This window comes from Triticum dicoccoides, chromosome 4A (assembly GCF_002162155.2).
Source record: "Triticum dicoccoides isolate Atlit2015 ecotype Zavitan chromosome 4A, WEW_v2.0, whole genome shotgun sequence".
Classification (NCBI taxonomy): domain Eukaryota; kingdom Viridiplantae; phylum Streptophyta; class Magnoliopsida; order Poales; family Poaceae; genus Triticum; species Triticum dicoccoides.
In genome coordinates, this window is record NC_041386.1 from 194248395 (window position 1) to 194268499 (window position 20105).

The following is a 20105-nucleotide window of genomic DNA, read 5'->3' on the forward strand; positions in this document are numbered from 1 at the left end:
ATCGACGACGGCGGCCGACGATGTACGCGATGAAGAAGTCGGCAATGGCAAGCATACGAGCCACCCCGGCTTGAGCTCATGCCCGGGACGAGCGAAGCCAGCGGTCGCGGTCCTCCTGGACGTCCTCCCGCGCGTAGGTAATGACGTTGGCTGCGACGGTGACGATGGCGCGGCGACATTAGCTTCGGGTGTATGCAGGGGAGCGAGCAACGGCACGTGGGGAAAAAAGTGGCGGCTAGGGTTCGACCGGGGGAGAGGGGAGGGGCTTGGGGTGCCCTTGTAGCCATCAGGGAGGCGGGGGATGGTCGCCACACACGACATGGCCGGCGGATGGGCGCCATGACCCCATGTCTCCCTGTAGCAGGTTGAAGGAGAGGGGAGGTGGGTTGGGCCGGCCATTTGGCTAGTTGGGCCAAAGTGCCAAGTAGAGTAGGCCCTTCTCTTTTTATTTAGATTTTATTTACTGTTTTCGATTTTAACTACTATTTTCTATTTAACTGCAAGACTAAAAGAGTTTTGTTAGATATGAGACTTGTCTCATAAATCAAACGCATTATTTGTAGGAGTCACAAAAAGTTTGAGGCAAAAAGGAGTTGTCTAACCATTTTTAGAAATTGAAAAGGACAATTTAAATTGCTGCTGGACCACTAAATAATTTCCAGGGGCACTTTGGGAAACCAAAAGAGGTTGGTTCCAACATGAAAAATATCCAGGGATTATTTGCCACACTTTGAACATTTTAGTTTTCATGTTGGACAAATTTGAATTTTTGACTTTATTTGAATTTGAGTTTGAACTAAGATTTGGATCAAGCGAGGATTAGCACCAGTAATTTGAATTACTGTAGTTTAATTATCCGGGCGTCACACTCTGCGCCCCCTACTACTCCCACCGCTGGCTAGGGCATCCCTCTACTCACCCACACCCCCTGTTATTCTGCGGCGACGGCAGCCTCACACCGCAATGAACCGGTGAACGCTCGTACTCCTCTCCGCGTGGTCATCCACTGTCGCGTCTTCCCCGGCTCCGCGTCGTCCCCTTCCTATGCCTCGCCGTCGTCTACCGCCATGGTGCTCTCGACGCGGTGTGGTCAATGTGGTCAATGACCGACTTCCATCGGAAGAGTACTGTACGTGGAGAGGTTGACAGCTGGGTCTACGGCAGCCGCAAGGAAGTGCCTCCTTATTACGTGGAAAATAATTATTCCTCCATCTGACAGTGGGGACCCACCAGACAGGCCACCAGTATTTTGCGAAAAAATTGTTTCCCCCTGACTGCTGGGAGCCACCGGACGGGCCACCGTATTTCACGAAAAAAATGTTCCCCCGCTGTCAGCTCGGACCCACCGGAAGTGCCTCCTTATTACACACAAGAAAATGAACACTCCCCCGGCTAGCTGGGACCCACCTTGGTGGGAGGCTGACTTGTGGGCCTACTAAGTTGATGGGGATGAAGGGCTTTGTCAACTTAGTCAATATGAACGATTCTAGCTCCAGTGACCGTACGATGTCCATCCAACGGCCGTAGTGCTTCTTCAACCTCTGGTCTTCGTGCTCCAGCCGCCCAAAGCAGTGCCAGTTGTGCCGCATGTTCCTGCCTCCCATGGCCGGCTGTGCTGCCACGGAGGCCTGACCGCCCCCTACTATTCCCACCGCTAGCCAGGCCCTGTGGCGACGGCAGCCTCACACCGCAGCCAAACCAGTGAACCCTCGTACTCCTCTCCGCGCGGGCTTCCACTGCCACGTCTTCCCCGGCTCCGCGTCGTCCCCTTCCTAGGCCTCGCCGTCGTCCACCGCCGTGGTGATCTCGGCGCGGCGTGGTCAATGTGGTCAACGACCGACTTCCATCAGAAGAGTACTGTGCGTGGAGACGCTGACAGCTGGGTCCACGGCCGCAGCAAGGAAGTGCCTCCTTATTACGCGCAAAATAATTATTCATCCACCTGACAGCAGGGACCCACCGGACAGGCCACCGTATTTCGCGAAAAAACATTTGCCCCTGACTGCTGGGACCCACCAGCTACATCTTTGCACGCAAGGAAGTGCTTGACAGTCGGGACCCACCTGGTCGAAGCGTACGTAGCGTTGTCATTCTGGTCGCGAGCGTGTACGTACATATATACTGGTCGATGTAGAGGCACGCACGTGTCGTAGTAGAGGCGCGCACGTAGCATGTGCACGTACGTACAGCGGCCAGGGTGCAAGAAAGAAAATACGGCCACGTATGTGTACATACGGGCGGGGTCGCGAACGCCTACTCGCGCATACGTACGGCCAGGGCTCATGTACATGGCTGGGTCAGAACGGAGAAACAGCGTCGTCGTCGTGTTCATGGGGAGGCAACGGAACGCGTGGGAGCCAACCGGCTGGGTCAGAACGGAATGCGTGGTCATGTTCATCGGGAGGGCTTGGACGGAACAGGCAATGGAAACGAGGCCTGGCGTACCGCAAAACGGAGGAAACGACCTTGTGTTCGACCGGCCACATTCGAAACGGGATCCTGTTGATCAGGAGGGGTGTGGCGTACCGCAAAACGGACGAAACGGACTTGTGTTGGAGCGCTACGGTCAAAATGGGGGTCCTGTTCATCGGGAGGGGTGTGGCATACCGCAAAACGGGACTCCACGGGATACTGTTCATCTCCAGCGTCGACCCCCTCCAGCTTCCATGAGCTACTGTTCATCCACCGTCGACCTCCTCCAGCCCCCACCTGCGACTGTTCATCCACGGGCTCATGTTCATCCAGCCTCCACCGCGCGCTACTCCACTGGCTACTGTTCAACCAGCCCTCTCCACGGGCTCCTATTCAACCACCCTCCACGGGCTACTGTTCATCCTTCCCTCCATCGTCTACTGTTCATCCAGCCCTCCACGGGGTGGTCGTATTCATCCAGCCCTCCACGGGGTCCTGTTCATCTAGCCCCAACTGGCTCGATCGATCAGGGTCCTGTTCATCCAGAGGCAACACCACGGGGTCCTGTTCATCCACACCCACCGGGAACTGTTCATCCACCCCCCCCCCCGCAATGCTCACTGTTCATCCAGAGGTAGCATCGATCGGGCTTCAGTTAGCATGAGTAGCGAAGGAATCGCTCGATCGGGTTCTGTTAACAGCCATCGATCGATCGCTCGGGTTCAGTAACACGTAGCCTGCAGTGCAATCGCTCGGGTTCAGTTAGAGCCCAACGCCTCGCTCGGGTTCAGTTAGATCCAACGCCTGGCACACACGCGCGTACGTGTACGAGAGAAGCGCACATCGCTCGACCCCCGACCTCCCACCATAACCAGGAACTCCCCGAAATTTTCCTTGCCCTCGCTTCTACCACGGCTTTTTCCGTCATGGACGGCCCAAAGAATTTCATGCAGCTGGGTCTCCGGCCCGCCTAGGACGAAAAGCCCATTTTTTTGTCATGATTTTTTGTCATAGAAGTAGGATCCCACCACATCTATGATGATACCGGGTTCTGCCACAATTATTGTCATAGAAGTGTCATATGTATGATAGAAAAATTTTATGTTCGGCCCAAAATGTCACGGATGTGTCTTTTTTTGTAGTGTAGAACTCGTGCTAGAGCTGGATATTCATGTTTGTGGGAGGAAGAAGAAGTGTGTGGGTGTAGGAATAAGTGGAGGGCGGCCACCATGGGCCCACGAGGCAGGGGGTAGGGCGCACCCTCCACCCTCGTGGCCAGGTGCGTGCTCCCCGTGCTGTGTTCTCTGTGGCAAATATTCTCAAATATTCTAGAAAAAAATCATATTTAAATTTCAGGGCATTTGGAGAACTTTTATTTTCGGGGTATTTTTATATTGCACGGATAAATCAGATAACAAATGGAAAATACTTATAAATATAAATAACAGAAAGTAAAAGGAGGGTGTAGAAGGTTGTGCCTTCTAGTTTCATCCATCTCATGCTCATCAAAAGGAATCCACTAACAAGGTTGATCAAGTCTTGTTAACGAACTCATTCCGAATAACATGGAACCAGAGAAATTTCGAATAACACTATGTTACCTCAACGGGGATATGCACATCCCCAACAATAAGAATATCATATTTCTTCTTGACAGTAGGAAGATGAAATTCAAAACCTCCAAATATAATCGATAGAATTTTTCCAATAGAGTTGATACTATGAACTTGAGGTTGTTTCCTCGGAAAGTGTACCATATGCTCATTACCATTAACATGAAAAGTTACATTGCCTTTAGTGCAATCAATAACAGCCCCTGCAGTATTCAAAAAGGTCTTCCAAGAATAATAGACATACTATCGTCCTTGGGAATATCAAGAATAACAATGTCCGTTAAAATAGTAATGTTTGCAACTACAACAGGCACATCCTCACAACTACCGATAGGTATTGCAGTTGATTTATCAGCCATTTGCAAAGATATTTCAGCAGGTGTCAACTTATTCAAATCAAGTATACGATATAAAGAGAGAGGCATAATGCTAACACCGGCTCCAAGATCACATAAAGCAGTTTTAACATAGTTTCTTTTAATGGAGCATGGTATAGTGGGTACTCCTGGATCTCCAAGTTTCTTAGGTATTCCACCTTTGAAAGTATAATTAGCAAGCATGGTGGAAATTTTAGCTTCCGATATCTTTCTTTTATTTGTAACAATATATTTGATGTACTTGGCATAAGGATTCATTTTAAGCATATCAGTTAATCGCATACGCAAAAAGATAGGTCTAATCATCTCAGCAAAGCGCTCAAAATCCTCATCATCCTTTTTCTTGGATGGTTTGGGAGGAAAAGGAATGGGCTTTTGAACCCATGGTTCTCTTTTTTTACCATATTTCCTAGCAAGAAATTCTTTCTTATCATAAGGTTGGTTCTTTGATTGTGGGTTATCAAGATCAACAGCAGGTTCAATTTCTATATCATTGTCATTACTAGGTCGAGCATCATCATGAACATTATTATTAACATTATCACTAGTTTCAAGTTCATTACCAGATTGTGTTTCAGTATCAGAAATATAAATATCATTTGGATTCTCAGGTGTATCACTAACAGGTTCACTAGAAGCATGCAAAGTCCTATCATTTTTCTTTTTCTTCCTTTTGGAAGGACTAAGTGCATCTATATTATTTCTCTGAGAATCATGCTCATTTCTCTTAGGGTGGCCTTCAGGATACAAAGGTTTCTGAGTCATTTTACCACCTCTAGTCATTACTCTAACAACATTATCATTATTCTTACTATTCAATTCATTAAGCAAATAATTTTGAGCCTTAAGTACTTGTTCTACTTGAGTGGTAACCATAGAAGCATGTTTACTAATAAATTTAAGTTCACCTTTGACATTAGCCATATAATCACCCAAGTGTTCAAGCATATTTGAATTGTATTTCAATTGTCTACCAAAATAAGCATTGAAGTCTTCTTGCTTAACCATAAAATTATCAAACTAATCTAAGCATGGGCTAGCAAACTTAGTAAATGGGATTTCAGCTTTATCATATCTATAGAGAGAATTTACCTTTACTACCTGTGTCGGATTATCAAGACCATGTATTTCTTCAATAGGTAATGGATTAAAATCATATGTTTCTTCAACAGGCGGTAAATTAAGACCACATATTTCTTTGATAGGAGGTAAATCTTAACATCTTCAGCTTTAATACCTTTTTTCATAGATTTCTTTGCCTCTTGCATATCTTCAGGACTGAGAAATAGAATACCCCTTTTCTTCGGAGTTGGTTTAGGAATAGGCTCAGGAAGTGTCCAATTATTTTCATTTGTCAACATATTACTCAATAGAATTTCAGCTTCATCTGGTGTTCTTTCCCTGAAAACAGAACCAGCACAACTATCCAGGTAATCTCTGGAAGCATTAGGTAGTCCATTATAAAAGATATCAAGTATTTCATTTTTCTTAAGAGGATGATCAGGCAAAGCATTAAGTAATTGGAGAAGCCTCCCCCAAGCTTGTGGGAGACTCTCTTCTTCAATTTGCACAAAATTATATATATATATATCCCTCAAAGCAGCTTGTTTCTTATGAGCAGGGAAATATTTAGCAGAGAAGTAATAAATCATATCCTGGGGACTACGCACACAACCAGGATCAAGAGAGTTAAACCATATCTTAGCATCACTCTTTAATGAGAATGGAAATATTTTAAGGATATAAAAGTAACGAGTTCTCTCATCATTAGTGAACAGGGTGGCTATATTATTTAATTTAGTAAGATGTGCCACAACAGTTTTAGATTCATAGCCATGAAAAGGATCAGATTCAACCAAAGTAGTTATATCAGGATCAACAGAGAATTCGTAATCCTTATCAGTAACACATATAGGTGAAGTAGCAAAAGCAGGGTCATGTTTCGTTCTAGCATTAAGAGATTGTTGCTTCCATTTAGCTAATAACCTCTTGAGCTCGTATCTATCTTTGCAAGCTAAAATAGCTAGAGCAGATTCTTTTTCAAAAACATAACCCTCAGGAATAATAGGTGATTCATATTTATTAGGGGAAGAGTCTTCATCATCACTTTCATCAATATTATCAGTTTCAATAATTTCATTCTCTCTAACCCTAGCAAGTTACTCATCAAGAAATTCACCAAGTGGCACAGTAGTATCAAGCATAGAAGTTGTTTCATCATAAGTATCATGCATAGCAGAAGTGGCATCATCAATAACATGTGACATATCAGAATGAATAGCAGAAGCAGGTTTAGGTGTCGCAAGCTTACTCAAAACAGAAGGTGAATCAAGTGCAGAGCTAGATGGCAGTTCCTTACCTCCCCTCGTAGTTGAGGGATAAATCTTGGTTTTTGGATCTCTCAAGTTCTTCATAATGATAAGCAGATATAAATCCCAAGTGACTCAAAGAATAGAGCTATGCTCCCCGACAATGGTGCCAGAAAATAGTCTTGATAACCCACAAGTATAGGGGATCGCAACAGTTTTCGAGGGTAGAGTATTCAACCCAAATTTATTGACTCGACACAAGGGGAGCCAAAGAATATTCTCAAGTATTAGCAGCTGAGTTGTCAATTCAACCACACCTGGAAACTTAATATCTGCAGCAAAGTGTTTAGTAGCAAAGTAATATGATAGTAGTGGTAACGGTAGCAAAAGGTAACGATAGCAAAAGTAATGTTTTTGGTATTTTGTAGTGATGATAGCAATAGCAACGGAAAAGGAAATGAGCGAAGAATAATTTATGGAAAGCTCGTAGGCAATGGATCGATGATAGAGAATTATGCCGGATGCAGTTCATCATGTAACAGTCATAACATAGGGTGACACAGAACTAGCTCCAATTCATCAATGTAATGTAGGCATGTATTGTGAATATAGTCATACATGCTTATGGAAAAGAACTTGCATGACATATTTTGTCCTACCCTCCCGTGGCAGTGGGGTCCTAGTGGAAACTAAGGGATATTAAGGCCTCCTTTTAATAGAGTACCGGACCAAAGCATTAACACATAGTGAATACATGAACTCCTCAAACTACGGTCATCACCAGTAAGTATCCCGATTATTGTCACTTCGGGGTTAACGGATCATAACACATAATACGTGACTATAGACTTGCAAGATAGGATCAAGAACTATCATATATTGATGAAAACATAATAGGTTCAGATATGAAATCATGACACTCCGGCCCTAGTGACAAGCATTAAGCATAGCAAAGTCATAGCAACATCAATCTCAGAACATAGTGGATACTAGGGATCAAACCCTAACAAAACTAACTCGATTACATGATAAATCTCATCCAACCCATCACCTTCCAGCAAGCCTACGATGGAATTACTCACGCGCGGCGGTGAGCATCATGAAATTGGCGATGGAGGAAGGTTGATGATGACGATGGCGATGAATTCCCCTCTCCGGAGCCCCGAACGGACTCCAGATCGGCCCTCCCGAGAGGTTTTAGGGCTTGGCGGCGGCTCTGTATCGTAAAACGCGATGAATCCTTCTCTCTGATTTTTTTCTCCCCGAAAGCAAATATATAGAGTTGGGGTTGAGGTAGGAGGAGCTCCAGGGGGCGCACGAGGTAGGGGTCGCGCCCTGGGGGGGGGGAGGCGCGCCCCCCACCCTCGTGGCTAGGGTGTGGGCCTCCTAGTCTTCATCTTTTGCAAGGATTTTTTATTATTTCTGAATAGATGTTCCGTGAAGTTTCAGGTTATTCCGAGAACTTTTGTTTCTGCACATAAATAACACCATGGTAATTCTGCTGAAAACAGCGTCAGTCCAGGTTAGTTCTATTCAAATCATGCAAGTTAGAGTCCAAAACAAGGGAAAAAGTGTTTGGAAAAGTAGATACGACGGAGACGTATCAGCGAGCACTACGAGCGCACAAAAGAGAAATTTATTTTGAAAATTGGAGATGGCAGATACAAATTTGCTTAGAACGGAAAAAGAATACCACATATAGGTAGATATAGTGGATTCATGTGGCAAAACTGGTTTAAATGATTTTGGATGCACTAGTAGTGATCATACTTAGTGCAAAAATGAAGGCTACCAAAAGATTGAGAAGCGACCAACCAAGAAAAGAATAATCTCATAAGCGGCATTGAGCATAATTAACACCAAATAATTCACCACAAGTAGGATGTAATTTCATTGCATGACTATTGACTTTCGTGCTTGCATAAGGAATCGCAAACCTTAAAACCAATATTCTTACTAAAGCATAATTACTCATTAAGATGACTCACATATCACATCATCATATCCCAAAACTATTACAAAGAATCAAGTTTTTTTTGTCCAATGATCTTCATGAATTTTTTTATTATATCCTTCTTGGATATCTATCACTTTATATCCTTGTTGGATATCTATCACTTTGGAACTAATTTTTCATGTGTTGCTTTTGATAAGCTCAAACAAATATAAGTGAAGATCATGAGCATAATATTTCTTTCTCTAAAATTAATTTAAGTGAAGCAAGAGAGAATTTATTAAAAAAATACTAACTCTCAAATAAATCTAAGTGCAGCAAGAGAGCATTTTTCAAAAATACTAAATCACACCATGCTCAAAAATATATAAGTCAAGCACTATAGCAATTCCATAGCTCATAAAGATTTAAGTGAAGCATAGAGATCAATTCTAACAAATAATGGCATAATCTTGGCTCTCTCAAATGGGCATGTCCAAAAAGGATTCAATACTTAAAAAACAAAACAAAACAAGAAAACACTCATATCATACAAGACGCTCCAAGCAAGACTCATTGTATGTGACGAATAAAAATATAGCTTGGAGTAAAATACCGATGGTCGTTAGAAGAAAGAGGGGATGCCACTTGGGCATCCCCAAGCTTAGTTGGTTTCTTCTCTTTGGATAATAGCTTGTGATGCTATGGGAATCCCCGAGATTATGCTCTTCTTACTCCTTATTCCTTCATCCATCGTAAGATAACCCAAAACTCGAAAACTTCAATCACACAAAACTCAACAAAACCTTCGCGAGATCCATTAGTATAAGAAAACAAATCACTACTATAAGTGATGTTGCAAACCAATTCATATTTGATTCTTTCATTATATCTATTGTATTCCAACTTTTCTATGGCAAAAACTCTTCAAAGAAAACCATAGAATCATCAAAACAAGCACACAACGCAAAGGAATCAGAATCTGTCAAAAACAGAATAGTCTGTAGCAATCTGGGTATTTAGAATACTTATGTGACTCCAAAAATTCTGAAACATTAGTACCACCCGAGTAATTATTTTATCGCGCTCTGGTAAAAAATGAAAATTATTTTCATGTGCACAAACGTTTCTATTTTTCAGCATGATCAAACAACTATTGCCCAAGGAGATCCTAAAGGCTTTACTTGGCACAAACACTAATTAAAGCACAAAAAACACAATCATAACAGTAGCATAATTGTGCAGACACTCAAGAACAAAAAGCAAAAAAGCAAAAATAAATTTTATTCATTGGGTTGCCTCCCAACAAGCTGTTGTCGGCCAGCGTTGCCGCCACCCCACAACTGTCGCCATGGCCGCCACGCCACCATCGAAAGCTAGGGCCATCGCCTTTTCGGCCACCGTGGCTCAAAGGTGCGAGGTGGCCGTCATGGCCGCCACCCCACTGTCGGCCGCCGTGGCCATCACCCGCTCCGCCGCCGTGGCCCGAAGGCTGGAGGTGGCTATCATGGCCGTCACCCCGCCGTCGACCATCGGGGTTATGACCCGCTCCACCACCGCTGCTCGAACGCGGATGGGGAGGTGGAGCCCTGCATGTGTGTCAATGACCTTGTGTGCTACATCAAGTTCCTCTGGGAGGAGGAGGAGCGCCTGGTTGAGCACGCAAAGTGTCTTACCGCCGTCGTGGCCGCAACACACGTCGCCGCTGTGGCGCGGAATGCGGAGATGTACGAGGAGTCCTACCACTTTGAGAGGGATCATATGGAGCGGCAGTGGGTGTTCGAGGTGGAAGTCGCTAAAGGTGCAGTAGCGGGAGGCACCGGATTCCAGTTCTCCAGCTCGTCGGTAGGCTCCTCCTCCTTTGCCTCTTACTAAGTGCGCTCGGCGGAGTAGAGGCTGCTGAAAGTAGTACAAAGCCCCTTCGTAGTAGATTCAGGGGATATTTTGTTCAAATCATCTGACTATAGATATGGTTGAATTGTACTACGTACTTAAATTTAGCAAGTATATATAGTTGAACTAGCTGTTTCAGTACGTGGTTGGCAACAATTGGGGAAAGTTTCTGAGGTTCAGTTGTCGAGTTAAACTGTTGTTATAAAGAATGGCTGCTTAATCTATGAATGATATCTATGCATACTGAATTTTAGTTGCAAAATTAGACAGTTCTAGTGATTTTGAGCTGCAAAGTTCGACAAATGACAGTGTTACAAGGTTGACAAATGGCAATGTTACTAGATCGACGAATGCCAATGTTTCTAGTTTGACAAATAGCAATATACACAATATGACAGATGCATATCTTATCAAATTGTCTGTACATGGTTGCACATGGGTCATCTTAAAAAATCGTTTGCGATGAAGGGATGTACAAACCCCATGCGTCAGATTTTCTCTTGGCTTAGTGGCAAAGGAACCATAGCTCTCCCTTTGCATATGGTGTTCAATCTGAATTATTTGCGATGAAGAGATGCACAAGTCCCGTCCACAAATTTTCCCTTGGCTTACTGGGGAAGGACCATAACTCTCTCTTTGCATATGGGTGTAATATCTAAAACATTCGCGATAAAGAGGTGCACGAATCCTAGGTGGCAAATTTTCCTTGTCTTGCCACAGAAGGACCATATCTCTCGCTTTGCATCCGGGTGTCCTATCTAAAATGTTTACAATGAGTCTGCGATAATAAAAAATCAAAAAGAAAGAAGAGAAAGAACTGGGAGTTGGTGCCTACATAACAGGTAGCTTTCTTACCAAGCCATCCTGGCAAGCGCCTACAGTTCTCTTATTCCTCTTGACTTGACTTATTAATAAGAAAAGTACTCACTAACAAAATGAAAGACGATCTAGAATCTACCCTACAAGATAGCTACTAACCGGAATACTACAACAGTGGAAAAACTAGGGACTTCAAAAACGAGGATAGTTTGCCAGGTAGGGATACTATTGTTCGAATTGAACTGACTATATCTTAGACCATTGTGATCTCTTTCTTTCACTTGGTGTTTCTTCCTTCCCTTCGGTTCTCCTTAACTCGGATATACTCCTTCGGTACTACTTGGCTACTACTTGAATAGATGGGTTTAGTCCCTTCCTCCGGGAAATGTTTTCTCCGGGTACAACCGGCTTACCACCGGGTTGAAAGAACACTGTTTTAGTTTAAAAAACATTGATGGTTTTTTTTAAAATTCCTTTGATACGTATGTACACTTAGAGAAAAAACGCAATTTTGTTCAAACCATAGGTTTCGTTTAGTCGCACTGTGACTTTACATTCATACGATCGAGATACAATATTAAACCCAAAAAACTAATTGCAGCGGCACCAGAGGCAGCATGCTGCACTGACATTGTCGTTGTCGTCCTGATGGACGCCGTTGTTCAAGTCTTCAAGCCAGCATAGAATGTCTTTGTATTGGAAATTAAAGACCCTATCATCCCACGATTGACAGGCGGGGCGCGGAAGGACAGTGACTCGCGATGTTGTAGGAAAACACACGAGGACCGGCGCCGCAGTGGGTACAGGGGCGCGCACGGGCACAAGCGGGGGCATTGGCACTGGCATGTACACGAACTCGCACAGGTCCGCGAGGATTTCGCTGATGCCCGTGGCTTCTAGTGTTGCGATGCTGCTCGACGACTAGCCCGTCAATGCCACGAGGATGGTCGCTGGCATGAGCACGAGGATGGGAGCTGGGACGGGCGCGGGGACAGCATCCACTGCGGCCAACTCGTTTAGGGCCATGTCCATGAGGCCCCATTCCTGCTTATTTTCTATCTCCTCCGGCTCGGAGTCGACTTCACCAAACTAGAAGACTAGTGGGAGATGATCCTTTTGTGCCATGGTGTTGGCGGAGTTCTACGAGAGGGGAATGAGAGGCGAAGGGTAAGGCCACCTGTATTAAACAGCGGCTCGGGTGCCATTAATGGAGTGGTTGGGAGCGAGGTGGAAGGCGATGGAAGTCAAAGGGCCCGCTTCTCGGTGAACCTGTGGAGTGTACAGCTCGCACACTTCCCAGTGAGCCTGCGTAGCGAAGGACTGCTTGCACGCCTCCTAGTTAGTCTGCGCAGTGGACTCCGCTCGCACGCCTCCTGTCTAGTCAAGCAGCTGCCTACACAGCACTTCCTAGCCAATAAAAGGGTGACGCGTGGCATCACATTAATGCTTAGCAGAACGCCCATGATTTAAATTATTCAAACGTTTGATATGATAACTAGTAGCTATTTCTTTCAAAATGCGTTTGTTGGTTGTTAATTCGTGCGCCTTCTCTCAAATTCGACACAAAAAATACCACAACATATTGGTGCCATTTCATGATATCATGCGAAGTTTCATGAATTTCAGACGAGTTGTGGATTTACAAGAATTAGAAAACCAAGTTTCTTAATGTTTGCATCTGAGCCACAAAGCCGAGATGTTTTAAATTCATTCCCATTTCTTGCATGAGACCTAAACATGCATAGAGGGACACATATATGATTTTTGTACCCATTTTGGTGCACCGGAGCATGTGCCTCTAGTTCAAATTTGAAGTATGCACATAAAATACCTAGAAAACTAAGTTAATGTATAAAAATGTCCAAAAGAACCCCGAATAATTTCAAATTTTAATATGAAACTCCTATTGGTCTGCGTTGCCTCTAGAATAAATTCAAGGCGTGAAGAGGTGACGATGTCATTTCGCCCACAAAGGCGGCACGTTCCCTATCGGAACCACGAGGGCTTCTTGTGAGAAACTATGGTTTGTGAGAAGCCTATACCAAAACCTGCCCCAAATGGGACAAGAATATTACCACAACATGTTGCTGCCATATCATGATACCATGCCAAGTTTCATGATTTTCAAACGATTTTCGGATTTACTAGAATTTAAAAATAAGGTATCTCAATGCTTTCGGCCGAGGCACGATGCCGAGGTGTTCGAAATTCATTTCCATTTCTCATGGGACCTAAGCATGCACCCAAGGACATATATATCATTTTTAACCCATTTTGGTGCGCTGGAGCTTGTGCCTATAGTTCATATTTGAATTATGCACATAAAATGCCTAGAAAACTCAGTTAATGTATAAAAATGTCAAGAGAAATCCCGAATAATTCCATAATTTAACACGACACTCCTATTTGTATATGTTGGATCTAGAAAAAATTCAAGGCAAGAAGAGGCAACGAATATTGTTTCATCCACAAAGGTGACACATTCCGTACTAGAATCACAATGCTTCTTGTGAGAAGATCTGGTTTGTGAGGAGCATACACTTCTATGTGGCTGTTTGAAAACAGAAAGTTGCACGCTAGTGCGTGAATTCTTCAGAAAAGTCAGAATGTGATAAAATGTTGACTTTTTTTGAAAAATAAGGTATGATAAATTTTCTACTGTTTGGTAAATTTTCAGAATTTTTGGAGTTAAATAAGTATGAATCTTCTTGCATCTTTATAGACTGTCCTGTTTTGGCAGATTGCTGTTATGTTTGTATTGTTTGCATATGTTTGCTTGTTTAATGATTCTATTTGAGGATATGATTATTAAATATGCAGAGGCATTTAGTATAAAATGTTAAATAATAATTTTAGTGATTCTCTACAAAAGAGAATGATAAGGTTATTGCATTGATTTATATTAACTTATCTCACGAGTTCTTGTTGAGTTTTGTGTGGATGAAGTTCTTTAGATTTAGAGAAACCATGGTATAAAAGGAATGAAGGAGACACAAATGCTCAAGATTGTGGATTCCCATGTCATCCCAAGACAAAATTTCTAGAATTCTCAAGCATCTAAGCTTGGGGATGCCTCAGTAGGCAGCCCACCTTTCTTCATCAACAATTATCGGTTAGTATCGGTTGAGCCTAAGTTTTTGTTTCTTGACATGATGTGTGCTATTCTTGGAATGCCATTTTATTTTGTTTTTCTTTTTGTTTTAATAAAATATTTAGATCTTAAAGTTTTTATATAAGAGTGATTCCTCAGATAGCTACCCATTTACTTAGCTACTCCCTTGATCTTCACTTATACATTTTTGGAGTAGTTTGTCATTTACTCTCGTTATTCACTCATATCCTATGGGTAAATTGTTGAATTAATTGAATATCATGAAGTTGAAATTATATGTTCATATCATGCCTAGTAGTAGCTTCACATTGGGTTTAGAAAGTGAAATCTATGGAAGCTTGACAATCACAATATTGGTCATACAAGCAATTCATGAATGATTGGTACAAGGAAGAGAACTTCTATGATTGTGAATACCCATTAATTATTTTCAAACTTGAGCAAATTAGTTGAAGTTCGACAAGGAAGACAATGTAATGAGTTATGGTTGTGTATATTTGCATAGAGGTTATATTGTTATGGATCCTCCAACATGTGGTGTTTTCTTAGGTTCTTTTGCTAGCCAAAATTTTGTACTAAGTGGAGATACTACTTGTGCATCCAAAAAACCTTAAAACCAGTTTCTTGCCATGAGTGTCCACCGTACCTACCTATGGATTGAATAAGATCCTTCAAGTAAGTTTTCATCGGTGCATAAAGCAATAAAAATTACTCCTAAATATGTTTGATCTTTTATTGTAAGGGAAAATAAGCGTTGTACAAACTTGTGATGGAAAAATAATAAAAGCCACAAACTGCATAATAAAGGTCGCTATCATTAGCGGCAAAATAACGTGACGTTCCTTTGCATTAAGAGATTGTGCATCCAAAAATAAAAAACGCATGACAACCTCTGTTTTCCTTTGTGAAGGGCCTATTTTTTACTTTTCAGTATTTAGTTGTACGCAAGAGTCAATAGTATGCATTCTCATTTCAACCTCAATTATTCTCTAGTTGGGAAGCATCATGTGGTGGGGAAAGATCTAGGCACATATGGCCAGCCAAATATATTTGATCATGATTTATTATTGTTGACAATTATCTCTATGATAAATGAGTTGGGAGGCAAAACATTAATCCCCTACCTTTCTCAGTGTTCGATGGATACCATTTGTTCTAAAAATATGCATTGAGTACTAGCAATCATAGAAGACTATATGATGATTGAGTATGTGGAGCTCTTACTTAGACTTTGTTGAGAATAAGTTGAATTGCAATTGTTTTGTGACGAATAACATAGGTTGTTAAGTTTCAAGAGAATTCATTGTTTGAATCGTAACATGTGAATTGATTGCTGCTTTATCATGATGATTTTTATGAGAAAGAGTAACTATTAGGATGCTAGGGAAAGTGATTGAAATTATCATTGATCAAACTTATGCACTATGCTAGCATTCACACTTCATAAATTATTTCTGTTATCATTCATCTACTAGAGGACGAGTAGGAATTAAGCTTGGGGATGCTGATACGTCACCAACGTACCTATAAGTTATGAAGTATTCATATCATGTTTACAACAATTTTATATGGTTTTCATATGATTTGCACGGAACTAACCCGGACTAACGTTGTTTTCAGCAGAACTACCGCGGTGTTGTTTTTTGTGCAGAAATAAAAGTTCTCCAAATACAATGAAACTTTTAGATGACTTTTTTTAGAAAAAAGAGGCACTAGAAGCTTTATGGGAGGGCTCGAAGAGCCACGAGGTGGGCACAACCCACCAGGGCGTGCCAGCCCCCTCTGGCGCGCCCTGGTGTCTTGTGGGCCCCTCGCGGCCCATCTTCATGTGAAACCAACGCCAAAAAATCGTATAAATACTGAAACATCCAGAAATAACCCTAGATCAGAAGTTCCGCCACCGCAAGCCTCTATAGCCATGAAAAACCAATCTGGACCCTGTTCCGGCACCCTTTTGGAGGAGGAAATCATCACCGGTGGCCATCTTCATCATCCCGACGGCCACCATGATGAGGAGGGAGTAGTACATCCTCGGGGCTGAGGGTTTGTACTAGTAGCTGTGTGTTTAATCTCTCTCTCTCTCTCTCGTGTTCTTGATTTGGCACGATCTTGATGTATCACGAGCTTTGTTATTACAGTCAACGTTTCTCCCTCTCTATCTTGTCGTGATGAATTGAGTTTTCCCTTTGATATCTCGTTGTTATTGGATTGAATACTTTTATGGATTTGAGAGAACTTGATGTATGTCTTGCTATGTATACCCATGGTGACAATGGGGTATCATATTGATTCACTTGATGTGTGTTTTGGCACTCAACTCGCGGATTCCCAAGGTGAAATTGGGGTAATATATGCATAGGAGTTGATGCACGTTCTCGTCTTTGTTTCTCCGGTAGAAACCTTGGGGCACTCTTTGAAGTTATTTGTGTTGGTTAGAATATTATGAATCTGAAATAGTTTGATGGATATCGTACAATCAACTTACGGATACTCGCGGTGACATTGGAGTATCTAGGTGACACTAGAGTTAGTTGATGTGTATCATATGGTGTTATTTTAGTAGGAACTCTTGAGCTATTTGTGACACTTATAGGAATATTTCCATAGATCGATCGGACAGGATAACTTGGAGGTGGTTTCGTACCCTACAAACAATTTCTTCTTATGTTCTCCGCTAGATAAGAACTTTGGAGTGATTCTTCATCGCACGCTGAGGGATGGTTATATGATCCAGTTATGTTAGCATTGTTCAGAGATTGCACTAGTGAAAGTACGGACCCTAGGCCTCATTTTCAAGCATTGCAAATACTGTTTGTGCTCACTTTTGTTCCTATTACAAAAAATCAATATCTACTATCATTACTAGACTTGTATCACCATCTCTTCGCCAAACTAGTGCACCTATACAATTTACCATTGTATTTGGTGTGTTGGGGACTCAAGAGACTCTATGTTATTTGGTTGCATGGTTGTTTGAGAGAGACCTTATTCATCCTATGACTTTCATGGATTGATAAACCTAAGGTCTTACACTTGATGGAAAAGTGCTACTTTCCTACAAAACTCTGTGCTTGGAGGCCCACCGCTAGTCTACGAGGATAAAGTTGCATAGTAGACATCAGCACTTCAGCTGTCCATTCCTGGAGGCCGCCTTGGACCTGATGGAGGCCACCCACTCCCATGTCGTGGCCAACCATGCCCAGCTCCTAGTGGACACCGCACAAATTGCAAGAAGCTTTTTCTCGGCAACCCACGATTGAAGAGTTGGCAATCACCGATAGTCTTCAAACAGCAATTTGTTTGTTCACAGCATACCTTGCCCAGATGGAGCATGTACAACCCCAGCTCGCCGCCACCCATGCCCAGCTCGTGGAGGCCTTTTCCAAAGAGATGGAAAGATGGTTTCCGAGTATGTTGCGATGGATGCCATGGAGCCACTTCCCCAGGAGATCATCGGGCGCGAGCTCGACATGGAGGATGCGACGAAGATCGACGAGCACCAGCCAGAGTAGTAGTCTTTGTTTAGGGCACTGGTATTTTGTTAGAGTAATGTTTAGGTCAACTAGCTATGTTTAATTGTTGAACTTGCTCGATTAAGAAGTGTGAGTGTGTTGTAGGCTCTTTTGTGTACCCAAATTATGCAATGACGTGGATGGCCACTGTAACTAGGGAAATTAGGACCAAAATTTGCATGTTTAAACTCACCACACATGGGGTAAGTTATATGAATCATTTGTGATGTTCACATATCGTACACGATACTGAATACGGGATTATGTCTGATGGCACTTTGCACTCCATTTTTTCGCTGCACCAACTAAAAATTTTCGGCTTCCACGAAAATATCTACCTCCCCGCTCCTCTTGACCAAAAGCCACATTTCCCGTGTTTCTGCCTTCCTTTCCAAGTTCAAACCACCACTCCTTGCTTGCAACGCCGCCTCGTCACTGGAGACACTCCTTCCCGCTGCTCGGCCTTGTCGATCTTGGCAAGTAATCCACACCCGACCCCATTCTCCTCCTCATCCTCCTTCTAGATCTCCAATGCCCTGATCGCCGGTGGGAAACCTTCCACCCGAATCACTGAACCATCCTCCAAATAAGCGCCGCCCAAAGACATGGTGCATGCTATGTAGCCAGGAGCTCAAGGAGTATTTGGTAGCGGAGAAGCAAAATTGTGGCCGCACGTGCGGATGATGTCACGATGGCTACCATTCGTGCCGACCCCCAGATCTTTGAGGAACACCTCGCCGTCGAGGCCACTATCGACGCCTCGCATGATGATGCCGCCACTCGGTTGGCTACTTTAAACGACAGTTCATGGCGTTTTCTCGAGGCTACCATCGGTGCCTTCGACAAAGACTAGGAGGTTTTTTCTTAGCTTGCCCGTGCTTACCTCAACTCCAGAGCCAGAAGGTTGGTGCCTGGAGCAGCTCAGGAAACACACCACTATGAGGAGGGCACTCATGATGTGGAGGCCTCCCCCTCTTCCAAGTGCAAGGAGCTAATCGCCATCGGTATCTCCGACTATGAGGAGTAGCTTGTCTTATTAGCTCACTATAAGGACCTATGTTCAGCTAGCTAGCTACACCAGTTAAGCATGTTCAGTTTACATGTTGCATGAGCTGCTCCCTCCTTTCCTTAACAAATTCTAGTGAATTGCCCTATGTACTATTGCCATGCAATCTGATCCTCTAGTATATATGTTCTATATGTCGTGCAATGTGGTTCTCAGTTATCAAATGTTTGGTTAATTTGTTTTCCTGTTTAGTTAACTTTTTGGTTCAATTTTTCAATGTGATGTTCAATTCTTGTGGGTACAATTTTGCACTGTCTTGCATGTGAGAAATAAATTGAATTTGGATGTACAAAATACATGAGAAACAAATACAATTGCTATATTTCCTAGTTGTTAAGCATGCTTGGTTTGGTTAACTGTCTGATCTTCTAGTATGTTTATATTCTATAGTGTGGTTGACGACCCACAAGTATAGGGGATCAATCGTAGTCCTTTCGATAAGTAAGAGTGTCAAACACAACGAGGAGCAGAAGGAAATGATAAGCAGTTTTTAGCAAGGTATTCTCTGCAGGCACTGAAATTATCGGTAATAGATAGTTTTGTGTTAAGATAATTTAGAACGGTTAACAATTAACAAGTAGAGCAAATGTGCAGCAAGGTGGCCCAATCCTTTTTGTAACAAAGGATAACCCTGGATGAACTCTTATATAAAGCAAAGCGCTCCCGAGGACACATGGGAATTATTGTCAAGTTAGTTTTCATCATGCTCATATGATTCACGTTCGTTACTTTGATATGTTGGTGGACTGGTGCTTGGGTGCTGTCCTTACTTAGACAAGCCTCATACTTATGATTAACCTTTCTCGCAAGCATCCGCAACTATGAAAGAAGAATTAATATAAATCTAACCATAGCATGAAACATGTGGATCCAAATCAGCCCCTTACGAAGCAACACGTAAACTAGGGTTTAAGCTTCTATCACTCTAGCAACCGATCATCTACTTATTACTTCCCAATGCCTTCCCCTAGGCCCAAATCATGGTGAAGTGTCATGTAGTCTATGTTCACATAACACCACTAGAGGAAAGACAACATACATCTCATCAAAATTTCGATC